The sequence below is a fragment of the Chelonia mydas genome, chromosome 10 (genome assembly GCF_015237465.2).
Source record: "Chelonia mydas isolate rCheMyd1 chromosome 10, rCheMyd1.pri.v2, whole genome shotgun sequence".
NCBI classification, from domain to species: domain Eukaryota; kingdom Metazoa; phylum Chordata; order Testudines; family Cheloniidae; genus Chelonia; species Chelonia mydas.
Genome location: NC_051250.2, coordinates 57,406,221 through 57,428,765, shown reverse-complemented (window position 1 = coordinate 57,428,765; position 22,545 = coordinate 57,406,221). Strand labels below are relative to the sequence as shown.

At 42.3% G+C, this 22,545-nt stretch overlaps 1 protein-coding gene and 1 long non-coding RNA gene across 2 annotated transcripts in view; one reads left to right on the top strand and one right to left on the bottom strand.

The window, feature by feature from the left end:
* The window catches only part of LIPC (lipase C, hepatic type), a 75,279-nt gene that overhangs the window by 26,229 nt on the left and 26,505 nt on the right, over nucleotides 1-22,545 (top strand). The gene's annotated exons all lie outside the window — the stretch shown is intronic.
* Nucleotides 259-8,225, bottom strand: LOC122462056. The gene is made up of 2 exons (XR_006284392.1): nucleotides 7,871-8,225; nucleotides 259-3,245 (listed from the first exon to the last, which is right to left on the bottom strand). It is a non-coding gene; the product is annotated as an uncharacterized LOC122462056 (long non-coding RNA).

Below are 22,545 nucleotides of genomic sequence, written 5' to 3'. Positions count from 1 at the left end.
TGCATACAAAAGCATATTCTTCTGAAATTGCCAGTTCAGTTTTTCAGACCTGAGAAGTTCAGTCAGCTAAACAGCTAGGCAGCTAAATTTTTGTATGTTTATTCCAACTTTGGTTGGAGTGCTGTTGTAGCCAGGTCAGTCCCAGGCTAGACACAAGGCGGATGAGGTAATATCTTTTATTGGACCAATTTTGTGAGCTTTGCCCCACACTAATATTAACACTAGATCATTCTGACAGAAATTGTACCAATTGCAAAATTTTCATTTCTACAAAACTGTCTTTTAATTTTCATGCAAAAACATTTCTAGTGAAGGACGCAGTTTAAAAAAAAGTACATCCTGCTCCCCTTGCCTCCATGCAGAAGCCCTTGATATACTCTGCCAGAGCACTTATTCTGCACAAGTGTTTGTTTTGTTCATGAGAAAAATTGTCATGCACTAAGTAAATGTGTTTTTACTGCAAAGAAAAGAAAAGAGGTAATAAAACTGAAGGATTGGAGGGAAAATTATGTTTAGGATGAAATGAACACTTTTTTTTTAAAGCAATAATTCTCACTACATTTCAGCAAAACGTGTCCTTTAGAGTGGCTACCACAAAAAGTATTAACTCAGGGCTACAGAGTGCTTCAGAAAAAGCATATCAGTTGACAGATTAGAATAACTGCTACATACCTTTGAAGTTAGAATGCTTAGAATACAAATACTGTAATTATATAGTTCTGTAATTATAGTTAATAGTTACCAGAAAGGTTAGAAACGAACTTGTGCAAAATAAAGGAATCTCTCTCCATTTAATTGAAGGTTTTGCTATTAGATTTGTCAGTCCTAGATGGAGGAGAATGTATTTCTCTTTTTTTAAAAACAGCATGCTCTTTTATGTGAATCCATAGAGAAAATTATGGAAGTTATTAAACTCCCTGGTAGAAGTGTAATAGATGGAACTGGGTAGATTTTTTTGCTTGCAGTGTGAGTTGTTTAGTCTAGGCAGCCTCCATAAATCTGAACAAAATCCATGACGTTGCTACAAAACAAAATGAAAGAGAAAGAGGACACATACATCACATAATCTCCATGGGGGTTGGGTCAGTTCTTGGAAATGAAAGTGAATCTATCTTCAGGTGTTATTTACAGGTTATACTCAGGAGCCTTAGAAGCAAGAGAATTTCAGGGAACTATTGGCACCCAACACTCTTGGACTTGGAGTGCCTGTTCATCTAATATACCTTTTAAAAAGAAAATTGCAAGGCACTATAAAAGCTATTCTAATTACTAAATATCTATATTAATAGAATAAACAATGGTGGAAGCAGCCATTATGGCACCTTCCTAACTTTGAGAGATAATAAAAGCAGCCATGCACCTGAATGCATAGAAAAACAAAAGATACCTTCAAAGGTTGCTGTGAAGTATTTGTATATTTCCTGCAAAATTCGTGCTGGCTCTAAAAAAAGAAGGAACAGAGCTCACCATACAATAACTTTCAAAGTCCACTGCCTCTTGAACTTCCTTGCTGTATTTATGTATAAACTACCTATTAACCAGTTCTTAAACTAGAGACTCTGCTAATGCTGCATTTCTTAAATGAAGCTTCAGACACTAGGTTAGCTCTTAAGAACACAAAGCAACCCACTACAACTCTTTATTACCGTTTAAATACCATCCACTGTTCAACTCCCACACTATGGGGACCACTCCAGCAGGTGTGTATAATGTGTGCTTTGGAGGAATAGGGACCGCAGTATGGAGAACTGTCCATGTTGAACTAAGGAATGTTCAGGCCTAGACCATCACTTCTCCACTATCAGCTGTTCATTCTCAAGCTGACTGGGAGCTCAGAAGGAATTTATTTGATACCTATTCCTCTTCTCTCAGTGATATCAGAAGAGTGGATAAGTTTTGCAAATATTTTTGCTATCATTGTTCTCTGTCATGCCTGGCCATGATACAGAGACTCCACTGGTTTCTTTAGCTGATGATCTAGTGACAGTGGACAGAGGCCAAGTGTCCATGATGATATTATTAAATTTATTCACCTTTGATATGGCTGAGCACAAAGTATTGCTGATATGCCAGCAGGATCAAATTGGCCAATGGGATTGCTCTTTAGAGTCTCTGTTCTCTTCTTCTCTCGCAGGTCTCAGAGAAGAACCTGGGAAGTAGCAGACAAGGGATAGCACCAAGTAGCTGCTCACTTGTGGTGGTGACACAGGGTTCCAATCAGCCATGGTCACTGCGGCATGTATACAAGGCTGCCGGGGAGACTGTGAGGCACTGTGGGTTGCTGGTAGCACTCAATTCTAAGTCTCTTTTTCATCAGGCTGCACTTTGATCAGAATTGTCCTCGTTTGTCCAAGACACAGACATTAACTAACTCAGCTGCAGCTCAGTCTGGGGTGGGCAGAGGTGATGCTGGCAATGCAGTCTGCCTGCTTAGCCTAGGGGGTCTGACATCTGCGCACTTCATCTGTGCTATGTCCATCTTTAAATTGCATTTGCTTCCCACTTGCTTTCAGGGGCAACTGACAGTGTTGATCCTAGTCTAGTAAATCCTATATACTCTAGGAATGGCTCTCTTAGGGGCCAACTCTCACACTATGCTTTATTATGATGGCAGAGGTATTTTTCCTGACAGTCACTGCTTGCACACTCTTGGAGAATGGAGGGTCCCCAGGAATTCAGTGTCTGTGATAGACCAAATTTATTAATTGGAGCATGGTACCAAACACATCGTTTTGGTCGAACACTGGATAATATAGTGTGTTTGGTTGGGGTGCCAAACAGAGTGGGGGCTCTCTGCACTGCATATTTGGGACAGATTAATTTGTTGAGCCTTTATTTACAGTAAGCCATCATGATCCGAGATACCGCAGCATTGGGCATATAAAAACCATAAACTAAACAAGACAGTTACAGAGGAGGCTTACAAAAAATTCATCAAAACATTACTTTTGATGTGCTTTTCATCAGTAACAAGGGAAACGGGTACAATGAACATTTGCTGGACACAACCGGAGTTCCGAAGGGGCAGGCGTGCGGGATGGAAAGGAACTACCTTCTGCAGTGGGGAAGAGTATTCATCAGAAACAAAATGGAACTGTAACCCACTAGTCAGTGTGTTACATGTCACCCCATGGGCCTGGTCCACATGGAGGCTCATGCTTTAGCTCTGCAGATCTTGGGTTCAGTCACTGGAGATGACCAAGCTGATGGATGTTACAGAAGCACTACTGTATTTCCACAAAGATCTGTAAAGCATAACAGAAGGGAACAATTTTATATTATTTTTGATTGGTCACTGACAGTAAGAGCAATGTGTACTGTGAATTCTCTATATCCACACACCTAATTGCCATAGATTTATACATCCTTGGTGAAAATACCCTATCACTTACAGTGTGACCAAGTGGCCAGAGCACACAGGACTGGAGGTCAGGATTCCTGATCAGCCAATGATCTTGTGGCCTTCAGCAAGACACTTAACCTGTGTGTGTCTCAGTTTCCCCATTTGTGTTGTGTGTGGTGTACTACATACCCATCTCAGAGCGCAAAGGTTAAAATAACTGTAAAATGCTTTCAGCTCCTCAGATGACAGGCACTATACACATACAAGCAGTTTTATCATCACGTTGACAAAAGACATTGAATGTTTGACTACACAATGAATTTCAATACAGTGGAAAGACATGGTTGTTCTTGGCAGAGGCTGAAGAAGTATGATTTATGCAGCATATCCTTTCCCATTCTGAATCGCTGCTCTCTCACATGCATGAACTGCCTTCTCACCTTCTCTGCCCTACAGAATGTAACAGATGCTGGATTCAATATACCAGCCAAAAACTGGGAGCATGGGTAGATTTGTTACATACACCATGTGCTACATAGAATATGCACAGTAGGGGAAGGTGACGTTTTGGTGACAAAAAAATATTAAGACGACAACACAAAATTAACCTCTTCTAGGGCACCTGACTTTCAGGATTATATTTACATAGCTGTTCTGATGCATAAGACCATCTTTCTCCTTCTGACTCTTTCAGTTGTCGCGTCTGTGCCTTGAACAGAAGGGCTGCAAGGATGTCACTCTTGCGTGATTTTGGTAGCATTTGTACACTTACAGATCTAAGCAATAGCAGATGTTCACCAAGTGACATAACAGCTCCTTTGCTTTTCTACCAAGACATTGCTTTCGCTTTGGACTTTGACTATGTAAGAGTTTGACCTCCTGGATAAAAAGTAAATTGTTCATTTTCTCCAGTTTTCATTCCTTCATATTAGAGATACTGTGGTAAGCTTTGCTGCGACCCCACATTTGCTATAGGAACATTAAGGAGGAGGATTCTCATGACTGCTTTTACAGATTCTTTGAAGGTTTTCCTAGACACTGGTATGGAGTTTCACATTGCCACCCATACTAAATCTCAGGAAAAACTTCCTAATGGTTAGAACAATAGGACAATGGAACAGAGTGCCTAGGGAGGTTGAATAAGCTTCTTCACTGGACATTTTCTAAAGGATGCTGGATAGCCATCTGTCTTGGATGGTTTAAATACAACAAATCCTATATTTTGGCAGGGCGTTAGACTTGGTTACCCTGGCTGCCCCTCCTAACCCTATGATTCTACCCAGTATAGGTTATAGCAGTGGTTCTCAAACTTTAGCAACCCAAGGACATCCATTTTGATTTACAAATTTTTGGGGACCCCAAGCCTCCTGCTCAGTCCCAGACCCCACCCCCATTCCATCCCTTCCCCCAAGGCCCCACCTCAACCCCCTCTTCCTGTCCCCTGCTCACTCCATTCCCCCTCCCTCCATCTCTCACTCTCCCCCACCCTCACTCACTTTTACCAGACTGGGGCAGGGGATTGGGGTGCAGGAGGGGGTGCAGCTCTGGGAGGGAGTTTAGGGTGCAGGCTCTGCATAAGCATATGCCCTTCCCCCCAATGCTTAGCAGCTTCACCAAACAATGTTTTGTTTTTCAAGTTTGGAGTTTTAGGGATCATTCATCAACTATGCTGAACTGATGGCCAGCTGTGGTGGGGAGAAGCTGAACCAGCTGTAAGCCAATCCTGGGGTCAGTTTCTAAGGGATGTTCTAATCTGCACTGGCTTGTAATGACTTCCCCGTGGGACCAGCACGGATAACAGCGCACCCTGGCTGTGCCCCAAGAATGCCGCTCCCACCACCAGAACTGGAGGAGGAACAGAAGGGGCTGGCTTTATGCCATCAAGCTGGGCAAATCCTCAGCTGCCCATTTAGGACGGGATTAAGGTCCCTTCGCACTGCACTAGCAGTACAAGGAGGCCTGAGCAGGGCCAAGGATTTGGCCCATATAATCTAATTTTACTTCCTTGACTATTAACCTGTGTTACTTCTAATACTCCTAGGTACTAATTGTTCATATAACCAGTCTATGCAAAGCATTTCTTTTATTCACTGTTCCCTCTGTTTGTTACAGCCCTTCGTTGCATCTCCTCTTAAGTTACTCCCTGTTCCTGCAACTGGATAAACAGGAACATGCCCCTTTTGCGCCCACAGAATCCTAGTGATTTCAATGTGGCTCTCAATGGGTGCAAAGATACATCCACACAGAAGTAACTGCAAAATCAAGCTCTTATACTGTAAGCTCTTCAGAATAGGGGAGGTCTGTTCCTGTGTGGTTGTACAGCAACTAGCACATAAGACCTGGAGGCTGATGGTGGCCTCTGGGCACCATTGCAATACAAATAAGTAATACTATCGTCCTCTTTAGTATATTCAGTGGAGTTATTCCACTCTAATACTGGAGTAACTAGGATCAGAATCTGGCCCAGTACATAAGGAAATCCAAGAGAATTTGTAAAATGAGTAGTTAATATTAAGTAGAATTTAAATCGGCTTACAGTTCAATTATATACATATGACGTGGACATTAATTATAACCAGTATTAAGTGCATTTAAGTTTTGTTTTTCACTGGTTGCAATATCTGCTTCTTAAAATGTGTATTTCCCTTCCACATCGTGCCCTTTTCATATAACCAGTGGGAAACTGCCCTGTTTATTAGCAGCCAAAATCAATGAGGTTATTAGTGACGTCAATAAAGCTCTTGGCATGCTGCTAACCTGTACTCCTCTTTTTTGGGCTGATGACTGTTTCTGTAGCCAAAGAGCAAACACGCTCTGGTTGAATCATTCATAAGCACCAAAGCATGTGGGGCGGGCGCATTAGAAGGAGGGTTGTTTGTTTGTTTGTTTTTTATAATAAGCTTCCATGGTGACAATGTGGTAGGTTTTAAAACCAGAAATATATTATAACCTTGAAGACATTCCCTGTCAGATTATATCCATTGCCACTGTGTCCACGTAATAAGTAGCTTCTAGTACTATTAATATTTTTTAATTTATAGGCATTTTTATGGTACTTATCTCCACAGCATCTCAGCTTTCCATAAACTTTAATGAGTTTGCAACACTAATATGAGGCAGAGGCCAAACTAGAAGTTACAGAGAGGTTAACTGACTTGCCCAAAGTCATAATGCAAGTCTGGGGCACAGCTGGGAGAGCCAGGTATCCTGACTCCCTGTCCTGTGCCTTGCCCACAAGTCCATCCTTCCATGTTTGTGAGTGCTACTGAGTCACGTAGACGAAATTGGCCTGAATTTCAGAGGTGTTCAGCACCCCGCAACTGTGGTGGAAGTTGTGGGTGCCTGGTGGAAGGCACTTGAGCAGCTACTATGTGAGGTCTCACAATATGTTGAAGCTGACTATCCTGGACATCCTGGTCATTGCTAATTAATCTATTTTCCTCCATTATAACCACATTTACCACTCTGTGCTCCTTGCTCCAGCTTTCAGCACAACACCATAGGGGACTCAGCAACTATGATAGTCAGTCTGCTAATTAGGGTGGCTAATTTTGAACATCCAAAAATTGTGAGTAGGGGGCTTGTCCCTAAGACATGCCCCTTGACCAAAATTTTCACTCCTTCACAGGTGTGCACTAATTATCCAGCTGTCACTAGTCCACTTCTGAAGTGGCTAAATTTCAGTGATATTTTATATATGTCATTTGGGGAGCACACCGTCCTCTTGAGGGTGAAAAGCACTAGAGCAATTTTCAAGATACCTTCAGAAGAAAAGTAGGGATCTGTCATATTGCATGCCAAGAGAAACTAAGTAGAGCTAACTTGCCTTCTAAGATAGAGTAAACACTTGAGACCTGAGCCTGCATGGTCCTGAGCACACACTAAGGGGTCTGAGTGCCCCCAACTCCCACTAATTTCCAAAGACATTCAGCAACTTGTAAGCCCTTTGCTAGCCTACTTCAAATCTGAACAGCTTCTTTCTTGTTGCTTGGCAGCTGCCCTCTTGATTCAGTGTTTGCTCTTTCCAAGCTGTCAGATCTGATCCTGTTTGGTGATCTCATCCTAACTGTGACTGGGCCCGCCGCCTATACCCTCACCTCTTGCACCATCCCAGACCACTCGGAGACTTCCTTGCTTGGCAGCACCAGCATGTACTTTATTTACAGTGTTTGACTGTCTCCATCGATACATATCAGTGCTTCCATGCCCTTGCACTGTGTTCCCACTTTCTGTCCCTTTCTTTCAAGGAAGGAAAGGTTGAAGTGTCTCTACTCTGGAAACTCCCCTTGACAGGCTCTCCTTGCTGCTGCCACACCATGCCCTCTTCCTTCACTTCCTTCCTGTGCTCCTTTTAAACCATTTTGCTGTTAATGGGCTGATTAGCTCATTAATTTCCTAATCCCAGTCTGACCTGGTAATCAGGCATAGCCCTGATCAATTAGGTCTTTGCTGGGGGAATCTAATTAGTGCTAATACTGACCAGAGTGCTGGCTCATGCTCCATCTCGCAGCACTCTGTCACACTCACCTTTAAGATTAGGGGGATTTTCCTGTTGTTTCTGATTCAACATTAGACTCTCCAATTGGATCCCAGCAGGTATCACAGGGAAAAACCTCACACACTCTCTGGAAAGCTAAGAACACATTTTTTCAGAAAATTTGATAAAATCATTCCAGTTTTGGTTTTCCCACATACCAGGAATACACATGTAAAATACCCAGTAAAAATCAACATTGTGTGAGTTTGTCATAGATTTTCTTCATTGAAATCAAACAAACTTCCTTTCAAAACTGAATACAGCTTCAAGCTGCTTACTTCTACTGTACCACATTTGGTGGATTATGTAGAGCTAAAGACTTAGTGGCAACAGACCCAGCTCGGTTTCCACAAACCATCCAACAACAACAACAACAACCATTCCAGTTCTAACAATAATTCTAATACTATGCATAGAATTTCAATTGATTGTTCAGTTAATTTATGATAAATCTCTTCTCCCCAACAAAATATCATAAGCAAAGATCAAAGAATTTCAAGAAATTCATTTCTTTTTCACCATTCCTACATTTGTGAACTGGTAAGGTGCCTACAAAGAATGACTAATGGCAGCTGGTGAATCCAAGCACAGCCTGTACTCCCAACGTGGAAATCAATCACAATGAAACCTCAGCCTGACTAGGAAAATTGTGTCCAGGAAAAAAAAGTCAAGATTTTAACCCAAAACGTGTCCTTTATTTTGGGAAATTTGGTGCTCAGGAAAATTGACAGCCCTAGAGACTGCAGTTCTCTAGCCAAAGACCAAGAACAGCATGAGCAGTGGAAGCTTCCTTGTACTGCTCCACAAGTAAAGGGGTGAATGGATAGTTCAGTGTTCATGGCCTAATATAGTCGGTTCCTCTATTGAGGTTCACAACAAAATTTCTGGTTAGTGCAAATATTCAGGATGTTTTTAGGTTGTGTACACTGGCCTACTGTGAATTTTTAAATAAGACTTGAAGTTCCATTGTTCATTTTTCCAATTGTTGTATTTGTAGGGGTAGATGAGTAACAGGAGCAGAATTTTCCCGTGGTTGCCACTAGGTATCACAGCAATGCAAATAGTAAAATAACAACTATACTGCATTACATTGTTGGAAATTAGTGCAATCTACCCAGCTCATTGATGGTTATACTCTCCAGTTTCCATACCCTCAAAAAATGGAGTACAGTTTCTTTTCCAGTTTGGCCCATGTAACATTAACATTTGTCAAGAACACTGAAATAGAAGTGCTCTGTCTAAACAGTGACCTTTACAATTTTCTTCAGTCTGATGTCTTAGTATCAAAGCCCAAACATGTGGGCTATAGAAATTGCCATAACGGAGCAGACCAATAGTCCATCTAGCATCCTGTCTCAGAGTAGCCAATAACACACATTTCAGAGGAAGGTGGAGGAAACGCCGTATCAGAGAATTATACACGTAATAACTTGCATATAAGGGAATAATTCATATACCTAGGAAATTAGTGGCTGGCTTATGCCCTGACGTATGAGGGTGTATATCCCTCAGACATTTTTAACCTCTAATATAACTCTGGATTTTCTGGTTTCCCCCAGCTTCTATCAGTGAATATCTTTTTAAGATGACCTGCAAAGCAGGGCAGGAAATACATGCAGAATAAAGTGTGCCTGCATAATTTTCAGACTAAACCAGTCGCTCACTGCTCCTTTATCTTAGGCAAGGTTTCATCTCAACAGACTCCTGCTAAGACATTCTGGTTAAAGGGAGGTTGTTTGTTGTGGGGGGGAAATAACTTGACAAAAGGGTGAGGGAGAATGCAAATGAGTAGCCACTGCAAACAAATGACCCGATGATGTGAGGTGCTGAGCACCTGAATCTCCCATTGAAATTAAAGGGAGACAATAGTGTAAAGCATCTTGTAGGTTCCAAGTCCAGAGGAGGGGGGGGAGGGATAGCTCAGTGGTTTGAGCATTGGCCTGCTAAACCCAGGGTTGTGAGTTCAATCCTTGAAGTGGGCCATTTAGGGATGTGGGGCAAAAATTGGGGATTGATCCTGCTTTGAGCAGGGGGTTGGACTAGATGACCTCCTGAGGTCCCTTCCAATCCTGATATTCTATGGTTCTATGAATGTCATCTTAGTGTCTGGTTCACGCACAGCCTGTAGGTATCTGCAATAGCTGAGTTTTGTTTCTCACTTTTTGATAGTGTCATTGCTTTAATGGTATTAGAATACAGATTTTTGTGCCTTGAGTTTCCCTTTTCTGTTAAAACTCTTAATCAAGAAGAAAAACAAATGCCACATCAATATGTTATGGCTCTGGTTCTACAGTGTCTTCAGATCTTATACATCATTAGATTCATTGGGCTAAATCCTTAGATCCTGATCAACCCACTGAGGATTCTCGCAGCCTAGCAGCACCTGCTATGTCCTCCACCTTCCCAGATTATCGAACAAGGGGTGCTGCTGACACATCCCTTTGACTCAGAGATCCATGGCTGCTGGAATGCTTTGGAGTGTGAGCCTCTAGTGTAGATTAGAGCGTAGGTCAGGCTGCTGTAACTTGCAGTGGGGGCTCAAATAACCACAGCATCCAAAGGCACCTTTTCCTCTTTCTTCACCCTCCACTTCATGGTCTTCCATGCTGAACGTAGCTTGGCTGGACTGGAGGATCTTGCCTACGTTGTTTTCATGGATGTAGGTGTAGGATCTCCCCAAATGTGGAATTCTCCCCAAACTATTAACCCTGCCAGAGCAAGGAAAACACAGTGCTCGAGCAACAACGGGTTAAAAGTCCAATATTCTATGAGCCTGTAGTGCTACAAAAAGGCAGCTTTATACCTTTGAAAATGGAGATTTACAGCTTCCAGTGGGACACACATCATTTACTACTAGCTGCCCAAGTTAATGCACCTTATCATGACTTTTAAAATATAATTTGCTACATCCTCTTCTACAGCTGGGGTCACGGTAACTAAGGTGATCTGGCTTTACAGGGAAAGTGATAGAAAAATCCTAATAAAAAAAAGGTTTTAAACTCCCTAAAATAATTTTTCTGTAATGCAAGTGGTATACAGTATAGAGAATACAGGACAAAGGTGTGGTACAAAGGTTTTTTCAGCACTCATTTTGGACAGCCTGCATAACTCACTAACAGCTTTGCCAATTTTAAATAATTCATCATCCCCAACTTAAGCTAAAAAACCCTTTATATCACACCACCATAAATCTCTTCCTGTAATATATTATGTGAAAGAACTTTACGGATTAGAGCTGGAGTGCTTGATATCTATAAATTCAGAACAAAAATATTATGACAGGAGATTAATGAAAAAGAAAACACCTAATCAGTGTATAGTATAGAGAATCTACATGAATTCAGTCTAAGGTAAATAAGCAGGAGATGTATTTAACTTGGTCTTAATGTGGCCAAGAACTAAAGAACTAAATGTTCTTTAATTCCAAGTCTTTTTTGCTAAGAAGCTTTCTTTCTGAATACAATGCATGAACAGACATAACCTGCAATGCATACCATTTACAAGAATTTGTTGCAGAAATAACTGCTTTGGATCATCTCTTGTTTATCAGGCACCGACTGTAAGAGATGATGGAGAAAATTTAGGACATGCCCAAAACCTTCTGGGCCCTTTGATCTGAAATCAGTGAACACATTAAACTGTTATTTAGATGAACATCCCTAGTGACTTTCAAAGCAAACAGCCACTATGTGCTTCAAAACCAGGACTTCCCGGGCGGCTATTTTTGCCTTACTAATTCTTCCAGATTAAAACAGTAAAAACAAAATAAAGTTTTAAAAATTTAAAATAGATGAAAGGTAAGGAAAAAACAAAAACAAAACAGGAACACTAGAAAGAAGAGAAGGCAAAATCAGAAAGGCAAGGGGAAAGTACTAGCAAATGAAGGTTCCATGGGAAATATGTATTTCAATATTTTTAGCACCATTTCTACTAAAATCCAATTCTCTTGGAACTGCAACAATTTAATATACTCAGTCACTAAGTTATTTATCTTAGACTGAAACATCTGGCTTTCTGGGAACTCGCAAAGACATCAGTTTAATTCCCTGTAGCTTTACCACAGGCATAGCTCCGTTCCAGAGCCACCCATTTTCAGTGTCATGCAACAGAGCTATTATAGTGCCAGTGGTTTGGAAGACCTTCCATGGTGGTTACTCTGATGGGTGAATTTCACCTCCCTTAAAGAGAAAATTTCACACACTGGAGAACTTCTGTAGAACAATCCAGGCATATTTCTACTTTGTCTTTCTCATAAACATTTTCACTATTTTAGCTAAATTTCAAATACAGGGTCATATTTCACATACTTTATGATCACTCTTCTCCTTCTGCCTAATACTACGGTGCAGAAGTTACAATGAAATTGTGACATCTCAGCCATTTCCATGGCAAGTTGTCATCAGGCTAGATTGTCACTTCACTGCAAGATCACGCAGAAAGAAAAAGCGGGGATGTGAGGAGGAAGAACACTTCTATTTCTAGCACAGATATCTTTAAACAGAACTCCAAAAAAAATAGTCACATCCTTTGCAAAACTGTCCTCTTTTTTCAAATTTTGCCCTGTCAGTATAGCCCTGCTGTAAAGTGAAACGGATATGGCAACCATACAGCTATGCAATTTTCTCCCTATCTTTTGCAATATATAAGGAGAAGAGGAGGAAAAGAAAAGAGAAAGAAATCATAATGTTCTGACTTAGTTGGTTATACAAGATATACACACAGTTTGAATCCTCTGATCAAACATCCTACCTCCCACATTTCTTATTTAGAGATGGGTTGTCTATTCATAACAAATAATTCAACAAACTTAGCCATCTTTTTTCACAAATTATCCATGAACAAACTTTGATTTTACTAATTTGTTCCTTATTCAAAATTGTTTGACTCAGCTGCTGTGCAGAGACCACTGTAGATTACAGTGACCAATATATTGTCTCATTGTTCATTTCTACTCACCTGTCCATTTATATTCATCCGTTGTCTCTTGTCTTATATTTAGATTGGTGCAGGGACTGTCTTTTTGTTCTGTCTGTACTGCACCTACCACTATGGGGTCCTGGTCTAGGACTAGGGCTCATAGGAGCTATGGTAACAGCAATAGAAACTATGAAAATCGTATTTCAGCCTTATTCATGTTCTTAAAAGCAGGAGGGAAATGAGAGCTCAAGATGGGCATCTGCACACTTTTGGCATGTATCTTGGCTAAAGAATTTAGTCACACATTTTCATACAAATATTTTCAGTAAATATCCCTGTAAAAGCGGAAAATCATTGGGATGAATGTTTGCAGAAAATAAATAAAAAGGGGCACATACAGTGAGAGTATATTCACAGTCTGTATTTAACAAGTGTCCATGAATACTTTTTGCAGTATTTGCCCAGTTCTAAATCTGATCAACTTCAATAAGAATTTATTTCCTGTGGGAATTTTGTTGAAATAAGGAAGGGGGGGAAAGGATAATTACTTCCCTTTTACTTACATCTTTAAATGAATGTGTGTTGAGTCTGACATTTGTGGAACATACTAGTCCTAAGAATTTCTGGCAAGACTTCTTTTTGTTTCCCAGTATTGCTTCAAGTAGAATTAAGGATAGGTCAGGTGAAATTCATAGGGTATTGCTTTCAATTTAACAATCGCTTTCATACAGTAGAATACTGGACAATCCCTCTTGTGCTTGAAAAAACACTATTTAAGAGTTCAGAAGGTTAAATAGAACAAGTGTGTGTATTTAGAGGGATTAATTCACTCTATTTTATGAAGATGGGGTCTCCCTTAAACCAGTAACTAAACCTACATTGGCTATATTACTGTGACTGACAGCACACTCTACAAGGCAGAAGCATTAAAATCATCAGAACACTCTGACTAGGCAAGCTCACCCTTATGCAGTGGGCCAGCACAAAGCCCATGCACCATATAAATCCCTTTTAAGCTCAATTTAAGGGTCCATGCACCCTAGATGAACATACCATGAGGAAAACAATGTTACCCAGTAACTAATGAAAGGTGCTTAGCCCTTTCAGGGGTGGCACATCCTCCTAAATTTCTTTATATAAGAATAATCTACACTGTCTCCCTTTCAGAGAGTATAAAGTGGAAGTCAGGAGACATAGGTTCTAATCCAGACTCTGTCTGAGGACTCTCTGCCTCAGTTTCCCCATCCGCTGAGGATAATCACCACTTGACTGTGGTACTGAGAGGACTAACTGATGTTTTTAAATTGCTTCAAGATGAAAGATGCTAAAGTGGTGCAAAGTTGGTATTTATATTAACCAGAAAAGGAAAAAGGGCCTCAAGCTGTTGAGACTCAGGCTCTTTCCATAAGGTTTTGATTTTTAATGAATGTGAAAAAGGGTTGACCCACAACTTCATTGGCTTTTGTGTTTCAGTCTTTGCCCATCTTTTAGACTAACCATTACTGCTGCTACACTTGGCTCCACAGAAAGTAAACATACTTGGAAAAAAGATTACATTGAAGTTTTACACAACAAAAGGCAGTTTAATAGGGGAAGAGAAAGATTAAGAAGAACAAAGCACAAGCACCAGAAAATAAATGTCTGTTTGGATGGTTTTTGAGCCAACACAGTATTTACAACTAATGAGGGAAGCAATGTGGATTTGGCAAGAGGAGAGACAATTAACATAGCATGTAGAGCAAAGCAGAAGGCGAATCTGTTCATTTCTGTTTCTTGACATACAGGTTATGCTGCTTGTGCTGCTTCCTCTTTGAAAACCTTGAAACAAACACAGTATTATTTGACTCATATGTGAAGACGTAAGGGAGCTGTTCAGAACAGACAACAGCACATGGGAGCTAAACTATCACAGCACTGAGCCTATGTTCACAGTCATCTCTTTAAAGATCTGCTAGAAAGGCTTTTGCTGGTCTTTTTATATTCTCAGAATCCTGAAATACTGTCATCTGAGACACACTTAAGCATTGGCAGTTTGCATCTCTCTTGGTCACCAGGCTGAATACTTACAAGAGAAGACAGTTCTGAATAAACAGCATCAACAGGAGTGTGACTAGGCTATCATAATAAACAGGTGATGAAGATCCCTGATCAATTTTTCTTGATATAAGAAACCTTTGCAGGTAGCATGTACTCATTGATGTTTTAAACCCAGGTCTGGATTAATGCTGGGGCTTTAGGGGCTGCAGCCCAGGGCCTTGGGCTAAGGGGAGCCCCGCAGGCCTGCGGCCCGGATGCACCCCACTGCTTCTTTCTATCCAGCCCACGGCAAGTCTCTGCACTGCAGGCCAGATATTGGTCCCCGAGCCTCGGTGCCCCCCTTTCCCCCATGGGCGTGGAGCTGCAAGCGCCAGCTTGCCGATGTGTCCCAGCAGCCCCTAGGCGAGGGGCCTTCAGGGAATCTCTGCATGCTGCCCCCGCCCCCAGAGCCAGTTCTGCAGATCCCAAAGCCAATGGGAGCTGCGGGGATGGTGTCTGCGGGCACAGACAGCATGCGCTGTACAGAGCGGCCTGGCCCCTCTGTCTAGGGGCCAGACATGCCGGTCACCTCGGGGAGCAGAGCAGTGCGGAGCCAGGGCAGGCAGGGATCCTGCCTTAGCCCTGCTGTGCCACTGCCCAGGAGCCACCCGGGGGAAGTGCCTCCCAGCCGGAGCCTGCACCCTCATCCCCTCCTGCATCCCAATCCCCTGCCCCAACCCTGAGCCCCTTCCTGCACCCAAACTCCCAGAGGCCCCACAAAATCTAATAGCCCCAGGCCCACAGGAGTTAATCTGTCCCTGTTTAAACCACAGATCAAACAAATTGTACTTAATAAAGAAAAGAACAGTTGTGCTTAACCTGAATATTATTTACAGCTGTTTGTTCTACTGACTTGCATCTTCAGTGATATCAGTGTTGGGTATTTCTTCCGATTGTTCTTTCTGTGGAAGGTAGTTAAATAGTTTCTATTCTAATCAAATTTGGAAACCTAGTGTATAGGTCTAAAGTTCTTGCTAACACATGTGCACACATTCCAGTTCTCCCATTATATTTTGTGCCATATTAAAAAAAATGATTTTGTCTAGAACACAGTAGGGTAGGATAAGGATAAGGATCTTTGCTTAGTGGCTACTAATTGTATCTACAGCCAAAATCTTTGGTCCTTTTTAATGTTGAAAAAAATTCATTAGATACAGACCACAGACCTGCTAGGTCCAGTACAGATTATATATAACATAGAGCAGATTGTCATATATATCTCACAGACTTATTTCCTGTGTTTCCCTACAGTGTGAAGGGGAGGGGGGTTTGTTGTAGGTCTCAGAACGTGCCCTCCCACAGTGGTGCAGCTGAACTCCTACACAGGGAAAAGTTTGGGGAGGACAGGCTGTTTTTTATTAGCCAATACAAAAATCATTCCTCTGGAATGGAGTAGGTGTTCACCTCCAGGTAGACGTGGGGAGGATTCTAACTTTCAGAGAAAAAATATCCCTCATGCTTCAAAGGTAAAGAATTCACAAAGGGAAACACAAGAGACAGCCACACCCCTTGTCACCCAGACTATGCATTAATATGCAATTTTTGTAAAAAGTAACACACACACACTCTTTCGCATTAACAGTTTCATTGACTGTTCAGGGGAAGCATAGGAATTGGCTCAAAAATCTGCTATATCAGCCTAAATTTAATCACTCTTCAGGCACCATGGACCACTAAGGCCACCAATACAGCCTTGCCTGTATCCCAGCCCATGAAATCCATACATCACCAATTTCAATTTTTGCTTTGTGCCATGATCTTCTTTCCAAGACCCTGCTTGTCTGTGACTTGTATCTCTCAGTCCTGTTAGCTCCATGCACAGAATTCTACTTGTTCATGCTAACTGCTCAGGCCCCTTTACTTTCACCAATCGTCTTTCAAATGAACATCAGTGCACACGTACAGTATTCTACCTGCATAGCAAACACCAGCTGCTGTTTGTCCCTGAGAACCAAGCAGAGAGGATTGCATTGGTTTGAGTCCTTCCAGTTCCCAAGACAATGTCACAATCCTTCCTGTTGTGTTTTCCCCCCAAAGGACAAGGAGTAGATAGAACCTGTTGACCAAACCTGGGGAGTGTTGAAAGTTAGAATGTTGGAATGACAAGAAAATGTTGCACGATCTGGAGCCCTGATGTTGACTGCACACAGTAATTTGAGTGCACTTTGGTTGGCCTATCTTACATATATGTCTAGTGCCATATAAACTATAATAATCTGGAAAGTAAATGACACGCAAGGAATAACTGTGCTGTGGCTCCACATTTCCAAAACCAGCTTAACCTTTTTTCCAATAATTTTCCCAGCCAAAGAAACTCCTGAGCATTTTTATTCCCTAACTAATTTGATTGTAGGAGTGCCAGCTTACTAGGGTCTAGGAACTTCTCCAGAGTGCAGTGATTGCCCACTTTCAGAGCTGCGGGCCTCATCTCCCTCTTCCTCTCCCCCCTACCCTCCACCCCCACTCCCATCCCCCACACACTTCCACTGTTTGCCAGGAGAGCTTTGGCTGAACTGGAAAACGAAAGACATGGCCCTAAGTGCCCTGCTTGAGTGGAGCAAAGCAATGGTGCCCTTCTACCCTGTTTGGTAATCTTGTGCTTAGGTAGAGCAGGAGGCCACCTTTACTTTCCACCCTCCCAGCCTGATTGGGCCAGTCCTGGTCATATTGGCCGAATTACTCTCCCATAAGGCAGGGAGGCAGCTCACATTGCTCCTCCTGGGCATGGGCTGCCACTTACCACTGTTTTCTTTCCCCACACACCCTTTCCGGGGTGGTGGTTTGGTTTTTTCCTGACTTTACTACTAGATTTCCCTACTTTGCTCTGGGCTTCGGCCAGCTCCTTTCTGAGGGGAAAAGAAGGCTCTTTACCACCTCACACTGGCAGTTAGCGGTGGGGGCTTTTCACCTTCAACAGGCTCTCCTCTGGGGAGGGGCACTGAGCTATCATATTCTTTGCGCCACCTGTGTGGCGTGTCCAGGGTGAGTTAACTGAGGTATCAAGGGGCCTGAGTTATTACTATGGCACCAAGCACTGATCATGTGGCAACTGGCTGGACCCTTATTCTGCATTGCATGGCACCAGGAGGGCTTCAGTGTCTGGCGCAGAAAGAGCCAACTTTCACCTCATCCTTTGCATGAGGAAATAGAAAAGGGGGATTTGAAGTCTTTCTGGTTCTGCTCCTTGGGTGGATTTACAGGAGGGGGCTAGCGGCACCAACATTTTGATGACTGCTCTGCATTTATAGTGATTTGTTTGCAAACTGCAATGCACTTATTCTGCCAGATAGTTTGTGGGAGGAGCCACCTGGCTGTTCCTCACAAGTCACATTATGTCATAGCTAAGACTAAGATTTTATCACGGCTATTTTTAGTAAAAGTCATGGACAGGTCATGGGCAATAAAAAAAAATTCACGGGAGCCATGACCAGTCCCTTATTTTTACTAAAAATAATGTGACAAAATCGGGATCTGTGGGTCCTTCACACCGCCAGTGGCAGGGCAGCTGGGAGCTCCGGGGGCCCACATTGCGGGTTGGGTGTTGGAGCTCCACCATGGCTGAGAGCTGCAGCAGCTGGGAGCTGCGGGGTGCCCCTGCTGCCCGTGTCGACTTGGAGTTCCGGAGGCGGGGCTACCCTCAGCCCCCTGCCCCTGTGGGTGGCAGGGGACCCTATAGCTCCCCACAGCTGCAGGCTGAAGTCACAGAGGTCTCTGGAAGTCATGGATTCCGTTAATTCCACGACCTCCGTGACTAAATCGTAGGCTTAGTCATAGCTAATACAAGTTGTGGCCATGGCTTTAACCAGGTCTCTGTGTGTGGTGTCTTATTCACTGAGGGTCCAGCTCACGGCTCTGTGGATAGTTTTCAGACTTCATTATTGCATGCAGTCTTGTTTTAGCCGTGTTGATCCCAAGATATAGGTGAGTGATGTAATATCTTTTATTGAACCAACATCTGTTGGTGAGAGAGACAAGCTTTTGCGCTTACATACACCTGTAGAGCACTCTGTAAACTCAAAAGCTTATCTCTCTCATCAACACTTCTTTAAACTCATTATTACTTAAACTCCGATTTAAGAGTTCCACACAACGTTAACTCTAATTTTCTACATTACATCCTGCCATTTTGTGTGAGCTTCAGCAGATTATGCTTTGAAAGTGTACAGTTTGGGGGTTTTTGACGGGCACTTCAAAGTGAAAAGAGGCTCGTGAATAGGGTTTTAGATAAACAGCAGGAACACTGACAACATTTCTAACAAGAAAAGCTCTGAAAAATCAATTGGTGAAACTAAAGCACTCAGAAAGCATCCATCTCATTAACCCTTGTTCATTAATGGACAAATATATATATTGTATCTGGGATTGGGGTTGTCTCCCTGACCATCCTGGCTAATAACCATTGGTGGACCTATCCTCCATTAACTTAGCTAATAGTTTTGGCCTTCACAACAGATGCAATGAGTTCCACAGGTTGACTGTGAAGAGTTCCATGGTGCGCTCCAGTCCACTAGTCTATGCTATGCCTCCCCATGACCTAGGTCACAAGCTGCTACTCCTCAGTGGCTTGTGCCAAATTTTAAGTATCTACTAATTCTGGGGGCCTCAGTATATGGGTGGCTGATTTTCAGAGGTGCAGAAGGTCAATGATTCTCAACTAGCCATCCAAGCATGGAAATACTCAGAATTTGAAACTTGGGTCTATGGCTTTATTAACTTGAGTATTTCTATGACAGAATCAAAACACCACAACTGACTACTGCAGCAGCCAACAGAGGCCAGATTTTTCTGGCTTTCAGCAAGTGAGGAGGAACAGGAAGTATTCAGGAAAAGGCTGCGTAAGGGGAAAGGTATCTCCTAGGCCTCCTGCTAGGTCCCCATGGGAGGACTTTCCATCAGAGCTGCACCTTAACTCTAAACTTACAAAGACTGAGCAGGATCATTCCTTTATAGCAGTCACACAACACTTAATCATGTACCCCAAATCCCAGCAAATCCTGATAACAGATGTGCTGGCCCTCCCTGTTCTTACAGGCCAACACCATGCTACAGCTCTCTTGTAGGTGTCACAAAATCATCATTAATAGGAAGCAAGGAAAAAACATCCTGTAATTCTGCAGCACATAAGGAAGCCATAATGGCATTTCCTGCAAATGGTCACCATGCTGCTTTGCAGGAACCTAGACTATTAGTGTCAAGGGAGATGGATGTGGCCATCTTGCATAGCCTTTTCTGGAAGGAGTTAGTCTCATATTAGGTTTGCACTTATAGAATCACAATTATAACTCTGGATCTCACTTACTTGAGTAAGAGATAATATTTCCTATGGAGGAAAACCCTGAAATTGAATTTGTCAGCTCCCAGGGAAGTGGCCTTTGTTTTATGTATATATTTCTTTTCATGTACAGTGTAACACATTTTGAGCTAATCTTGCGCTCAATTCTCTGTAACAGACCTTCCAAGTATGTCTTAAAATTCTTAGTCCTGATTAGCACTGGATTTTTGAGCCTTTTTATTTTGAAAATATGGACCTTTGCAATTATATTTTACTATGTAATTGACTAGCTTCTAGAAAAACTACAGCGACAGAGTCCACTCTGGAAGCTCAAAATTTCATACACTCTTTTCCTCTTGAAAACATTATGTGCATTAACAGATTGAGGCCGTGGGTGGTATGTGACTCCCACATTTGGGGAGCCTGGACCTGAATGTTGGAAGCTCCCTGGAAGTGTGGAGGCCACCAGTGCCTGGACCATGGCCCCTCCCCCTGCTCTGCCCTGAGGCCTGCCCCCAATCAACCTCCTCTCCCCAAGGCCCTACCCATACTCCACCCCCACTCCACCCCAGGCCCTGCTCAGTCCTGTCCCCTGCCTACACCTTTCTGCCCTTCACCCACCGCTTGTACCTCTCTGTCCCTTCCCTGGAGTGGTTCCCCTCGCCTCTCTACCTTTCGAGGGTCCACAGGGGAAGCAGCAGAGAGGCACGAGAGGCAGGCAGAGGGGAACGCAGGGGGAAGTGGTGGACTGGAAGCAGAAAGAGGAGCCATGTGGATGGGGCCACAGGGAAGAGCGGGACATGGGAGTGGGACCTCAGGGCAGAGCGGTGGTGGCACTCCAAAGGTGGCAGGCTGGCAGCGTGCCTCTAAAGGGAGGTGTGCGGTATCCTGTTTGGGGAGGCTTAGCCTCCCCTGGCCTATTATACCCACTACCCACGATTGAGGGACTCCTTTGTCTCATAACACAGCAGACTCTGTTGGAACTTTTCACCTTTGAGAGTCATGAATAAGTTCCAAACTGGATTTTTAAGTTTTTCCTCCCAGACCTACCACCTAGCCAAAAGCTCACATCACAACCACCACATTCATACAAAAATCCCAATATAGTAATTTATTACTGAGCAACATCAAAAATATATATGTCAATGTATAAAATGCAGAAAGGCAAAGTCCCTCTGTATAGTAACTAGCAGGAATTCAGAGAGCAAAAGTGTTGAAAGAAAATGTAAGAGGAAAAAAAACAAAGTAAGGGTGTCCATTTTATTATCTTCACTAGATTAAGTGTTCTTCTCATTTACTAAGAATACAATACATTTTATACCTTGGTGTAGGTAATATTCACAGCTCCTTAAAGTGAGTCCATGGTTAAGCATATCTGCTTCTTTAAACTGTCCCCCTGGTTTGCTGTGGCTTTATCTTTTCCTAATATTGCTCTTCTCTGAAACCAAAGGCCTCACATACAAATTCAGCAACTCATGACTGTATGCTGTGAAAGAGAAATGATCAAGCTAAGTTCTAAATAGCTATAATGGTCAAATTGATTTTTAAAGAAAAATATGGCATACTGCATTACTGAAGCTGAGTGTTACAACAGTTAGCAAAGGGTTAACACTTCAGCTTTATTAACTTTATCCCCCTTTAAATGGCTGAATTGGATTTTCCTACCTGTGAAACATACTACACCGTCTGGAGTGACTTGCTGTTACAAAAGGGAATATATGGTAATTAATGACAGAAACAGAAAGCAGCTTCTCACTACAGTAATGCAGTTTTGGGAGCTTTACTGCCATGCCAAAGACATCATTAGCTTGACAGCCAATTAAAATATATTATTTGTATCAAATTTTAGATTCCTAAAATGTAATGTCGAATGGGATGCTTATAACAAGATTAACAATGTTACAGTCTGATCTAAAGACAGAGAAATCAGATGTGAATGATGTGCTATGTATTGTGTAATAGAAAACCCCAATATTGCATGTGAGCAGTCCCATTGCTATGCATGCTTCCAGAATAAGAGCCAACTCTGTACATTTATCAAAAGCCTCTTGCAATGTATTGAATTGACTCAGTTGGTGTCATCAGAACCTGTGGTTACATTTATAACTGGAACATCAGAGATGGATGTATTCTAGAGATAGGACAGTATGTCAAGAAAACATGGTTTCTGAAAAATGTCCATAGGCATAAAAGTCATGAGCATTGATATTCTCAAGCATCACTTTAATAATGCTCGCTTTTGGGAGATGAACTACACACAGAAACATTTCTAATACAGTGGTATGTTTTGCATGTATTAAGCAGCTTTCATCCAAGAACCTAAAAGCACTTTACTCACTGTGAATCCCATTTCCTTACAAACCAGTCCAGATTCTTATCCAGAGGAGCCACCCCCTCTTC